Here is a 6,070-nt window from a genome sequence, read left to right on the forward strand (position 1 = left end):
AAAAAATGTCAACATGAAAATAGCTTTTCACATTCAACTAAGAATAGCATATTCGCGAAAAATATATGATTGTGTAGATGTACATGGGTGGGACCAAAAAATGTAGGATGGTACTTGTAAGCTGCACTCTAATGGAAAACGGGGCTTTAGTCCCGGTTCCAGATGGCCTTTAGTCCCGGTTGTGCAACCGGGACTAAGCCTTCAAGACTAAAAATTCTTATAAAATTGTCTCAAGTGATGTTATAAGGTCTCTACTACGAAGGTAGCGGGTCAAGGCCCATGAGGTAGAAGATAGGCAGAAGATAACCTTGCTTGAAAGACAAGGCGAGTTAGAGACATACTGGGACATGAGTCATAACATGACCCGGATTCTTGCAAACCTAGGGTCTCGACCTGTATATAAAGGCGAGTCTCCAGGGCTAATAGATTCAAGTTACAATCTATCGAGAGCTAAGTCAGCCGAATCTGCACCCTTGTAATCAATTTCCTTATCAATACACACAAAGAACGACGCACGCTTTTACCTCCATTGGAGGGGCTGAACGTGGGTAAACTCGTCTCTTGTTCCCAATTAACCCCTTTGAGTCACCACATAGTTGTGATGGCCTCATCACTAAGTCCTTCCACGAGGACATCTGCCGTGACAAAACCATGAAAGATGGCGCCCACCGTGGGGCCTGCGCACGGTGAAGTTGAGTTCTCAAAGGGAGCCCTTCCAGGGTTTGGGAACTATGCGGTTGGTATGATGACCAAGAGCCACCGCGGAAAGCGCTACATCGACAATTCGAGTTGGGTCCCGAGGCCGGTTCAATCGAGTCTAGTTCCCGGGTCCCCTTCGGCAAGATTCACGTCTTCATTGGCAAAATCGACGCGTCTATCCCCGAGACGGACATCTGCACCGACATTCTCGAGTTGGCTCGGCTCACTCAACCCACCCAGCGTCAGATCGAACGGCGTCGCCTCTTCGTCGGCTTCTAGCAGGGGGCCAGCCTCCCACATGAGCCAGCGGCTGGTGGAGATACCCCTGTTAACTCTAATGGCGAGTCATCCATGGGAGGCACGGAGTCAATTCGCCCTCTCTATGGCGGAGGGCTTGGGGGCTTCCTTGAGGTGGCAATCTCTGAAGGCCTGCAAGAGCCGCCTCTCTAGGTCACCATCTACATGGCACGGTCTGCGCCGGCTCAGGATCTGCCAGGAGCAGCCGTCGCCAATGGAGCTAGCGGGTCTAGCAAGACGCCGGCTCAAGACATGATGGATTTGATGGGGGAGATGGCAAAACTCGTGACGACCCTAGTTACCGCCGAGAATCAGGTGGAGATCAACGCAGAGCTAACAAATCTTTGTGAGGAGATGGCCAAGGTACAAAGGGAGATTGATGTCGAAAACGTCCGGATGGCGGAACTGCGGGCTTGAATCAATGATGAGTCGAAACGTTTGAAGGCTGATTCTGAAAAGGATGAAGTCATAGATTGAAGAGCTAGTTCGTGCCCAAGCAGAGATCCAAAAGGTAAACCCTGAGCTCAGCCATGAGGTCACTGGATTACATTACATGATCAATTACAAGCTGTACGTGAAAGCACGCAAGAGAGGATTAACTTGGAGTATGCTGACAGAGAAAATCTTGAGAAGAGGTAAAAGAAGAGCAATCTGAAAGGGGAAGATTGTTGGAAGAGGAGTGAAAATCAAGTCTAGAATTTGAGACAAACATGATGGCAAAGTTTTCACAGTTGACCCAATAGATGGGAACACATCAGGTGATTATAGTCATATGCTTGTGAACTTGTAAGATTTTTTTCTTAATTGCATTGCTAAAAGTGCACTTCTATTTGCATATGCTTAAGAGAAGGACCGGCAAAGAAGATAGAAATTCAAACTTGCAAAATATTCTTTTACAGACAGCTAGTACTACCAGGACTCTAGGTACAATGCACAATGTAACTGCTCCAAATACGCTCAAACAAGCTACAACAATGGATTCTTGAATGTTTTGAACAATGATAAGTAACAAGTCACAAGGTTGGTTTGTCGTCATGTTGGCATTTATTTTATACGTAAATGTCCTTCATAATGTGCAATTGTCTACTTTCTTGCACTAGTGTACTTTTTTTTCGAAGCACATAAAGTAAGGAAGCCAGAAATAGAACAGTCTTCTCACCATTAGAAATTGTAAAGTTGCGCCGACATGTAGTTGTTTTGGAGAAGGTTAGTTGTTTGATCAATTTAGGTAATTATTCTTGTGTCTGAACTACAAATTATTTTGTGAAATTATCCTAAAAATTGTATAGCACCTAATTATTTATGTTCATAACAATTGAGCAGGAAGGTACCCATGCATGCACAAATATAGTAATTATGCAATTGTCATGACACTGGTTATATCTTTCTGCTAATTAGTCATTGTGTTTTTTCTTTATTTTCATGATTAAGTACTTCCTATTTTCATTTAATTTGAGCTAAATAAAATTTTGATTTTGTCATTGCAGGATCCAAAGATTTAACTAGAATGGACTCTAGACCATGGATAATTTAGTCTTCACTCTTAATTAGGATGGCACATTCGGTATGTTGAATTCGTGCTAAATTATATTTCAATTTCATTTGATGGATATTGGCTATGCAAACATTAATATTTCTAAATATATATCATGAATGCATTATACGAATCAGGTAATTGAATGCCTATATTTTTCGGATGCAGTAGGCTATTACCACAACCTACCTTTGGTTGCAACATCTTGGCACCACAAAAAATGTAGGGTTGCGTCAAATCTTAATCATCACGCCTAACTATTTTGTTGCACTAGGTTGTTGCAACGGAATACTTAATAGTGTCGCCGTAATTTATCACCACAAACAGTCAGTCTGTTGAGATAACTACTTGTCGCCACAGGTCAGTTTTGTCAAAATAGTCCTCTTGCCACGAAATGTTTGTATTATCGTAACAGCCTCACACCATAAACATTCTGTTTGTTGCGACAAATATTTATCACCACCAAAATGAGTATGTTGCGATTTTAGTATTACCACGTATGGAGAATCATTGACATACATTACTGCCACAAATATAATGTTTGCGGCAAAAGGACTATACCCACAAGAACAAGAGTTGTTGCTCTAGGGTATTGTCACAATTGACTATTGTCACCGAAGACCACATGCCACAAAAAAGAGTTATTGGTATAGGTTATTGCCACAACTGCATGTCGCCACAAGCGGATAAATCGCCATAGTTCACCACGTGTTGCATTAAGCTATTGCCTCAAACCAAATTGTGGCATCAAGTGCATGATGCCATGAGGAAAAATGTGGCAACTTGGCACATGGTTGTTGCAATAGCACGCTTTCTTGCCACATTTACTTTTTTGTGGCAATAACCTATTACCATGCGTCCTGTCGCAACGGCTGGTAACAAACACCATGTCGTGGCAATAGGTACCTATTGCGACAATTGAGTACTTATTGCGACGAACACTTGTGTTGCAATAGACCCGGATCATTATAGTGCATTGTTTCTAGTAACTCCGTAGTTATTAGCATTAAATTCCCTAGTGATGGTGCTCGGCCAATCGTGGCGCACTTTATATAAGCCACTCCCGGGCTCCCGCTCAAGGGTTAATCATTTTGTACTTTCACACACCCCATAAGAAACATCAGCCTCACGGCTCGAGAGTAGGGTCTTTACCACTCCCGAGTGGGGCCCGAACTCGTACATTCGAGTGTATCCACTGCGCCTAGCTAGACTTCGCCCCTTAGTTCGTACCCCTAGTATTATTGTCAGGATCATTCCCACGACAACTACCTATTCTTTTATTACAATTATCTCTCTTTATTTACTATCGGAACAAACTAAAGAAAGGAAAAGATACTATAGCCAAGAAGGCATGCATGCAAGTATCTTGGATCTTGACATTTACTCATGGACTATATGCATCATTTTCTCGCAGCTCAATTAATCAGATTACAACATTGCAAACTTCTGAATCAATTTCCAAGACATTAGATGCGGCAATAGTTCTACACCAGCACTACTACTAATTTTGTTTACTGATTTTTCTGGAGTTTATGGTTTGCACCGAGTTTTTTCACTAATTTGCACTCGATTTCATGAATGAAATCTCTAATAAAAACTTCTTGTTTGACTCAAGAAACTTCGAATCACAAACTGACCAACAAACTTATTTGCTATGTTAATAGCCAACATTATCATAAGGCCAGGAATAAACTCAACACAAAACTCAATGACCTCCTCTGTTTCATGGCCGTTGGAGATGCTTCCTTCTAACCTAGCACGGCTACGGGAATATTTCTCTAAGACTCCCATGAACCTCTCAAAGGGGAACATATTGTGTAGAAATACACGACCCATAATAGCAATCTCGTCGACTAGGTAAACTAGGAGGTGCGTCATAATATTGAAGAAGGACGGTGGGAACACCAACTCCAAACTGACAAGACACTAGACGAAATCATTATGAAAACTTGGTAGGATTTCTGGATTGATTACCTTCGGAGAAATTGCATTGAGCACATAGCTAGCTTCACAATGGCTAATCAAACATTTTTCTGGTAGAAGCCCCTACAATGCAACCAGAAGCAGTTGCGTCATAATCACATGGCAGTGATGAGACTTTAGGTTCTGGAATTTATTCTCTGTCATATTTATTATTCCCTTTATATTCAATGAGAAGCCAAACGAGACCTTGATACCGAGCAGACATTCAAAAAAGATTTCCCTCTCTGCTTTGGTAAGAACGTAGCTAGCACAAACTTGATACTGCTTTGGATGCATGCCGTCCTTTTTGTTCATACTGTTGGAAATATGCCCTAGAGGCAATAATAAATTAGTTATTATTATATTTCTCAGTTCATGATAATCGTTTATTATCCATGCTATAATTGTATTGATTGGAAACACAATACTTGTGTGGATACATAGACAAAACACTGTCCCTAGTAAGCCTCTAGTTGACTAGCTCGTTGATCAAAGATGGTCAAGGTTTCCTGGCCATAGGCAAGTGTTGTCACTTGATAACGGGATCACATCATTAGGAGAATCATGTGATGGACTAGACCCAAACTAATAGACGTAGCATGTTGATCGTGTCATTTTGTTGCTACTGTTTTCTGCGTGTCAAGTATTTGTTCCTATGACCATGAGATCATATAACTCACGGACACCGGAGGAATGCTTTGTGTGTATCAAACGTCGCAACGTAACTGGATGACTATAAAGATGCTCTACAGGTATCTCCGAAGGTGTTCGTTGAGTTAGTATAGATCGAGACTGGGATTTGTCACTCCGTGTTACGGAGAGGTATCTCGGGGCCCACTCGGTAATACAACATCACACACAAGCCTTGCAAGCAATGTAACTTAATGTATGTTGCGGGATCTTGTATTACGGAACGAGTAATGAGACTTGCCGGTAAACGAGATTGAAATAGGTATGCGGATACTAACGATCGAATCTCGGGCAAGTAACATACCGAAGGACAAAGGGAATGACATACGGGATTATATGAATCCTTGGCACTGAGGTTCAAACGATAAGATCTTCGTAGAATATGTACGATCCAATATGGGCATCCAGGTCCCGCTATTGGATATTGACCGAGGAGTCTCTCGGGTCATGTCTACATAGTTCTCAAACCCGCAGGGTCTGCACACTTAAGGTTCGACGTTGTTTTATGCGTATTTGAGTTATATGGTTGGTTACCGAATGTTGTTCGGAGTCCCGGATGAGATGACGGACGTCACGAGGGTTTCTGGAATGGTCCGGAAACGAAGATTGATATATAGGATGACCTCATTTGGTTTCCGGAAGGTTTTCGTGCATTACCGGAAAAGTTTCGGGCTCATCGGTAGTGTACCGGGAGTGCCGGGAGGGGTGCCGGGGACCATCGGGAGGGGTGTCACGCCCCAAGGGGTCTCATGGGCTATGGGAAGAGATAAACCGGTCCCTAGTGGGCTGGAATAAGTTCCCACTAAGGCCCATAAGGTTTGAGAAGGAAAAAAACACAAGGTGGAAAGAGTTTCCAAGTGGGAAGGTGGAATCGTACTCCAAGTAGGA

Source organism: Hordeum vulgare, chromosome 7H, assembly GCF_904849725.1.
Source record: "Hordeum vulgare subsp. vulgare chromosome 7H, MorexV3_pseudomolecules_assembly, whole genome shotgun sequence".
NCBI classification, from domain to species: domain Eukaryota; kingdom Viridiplantae; phylum Streptophyta; class Magnoliopsida; order Poales; family Poaceae; genus Hordeum; species Hordeum vulgare.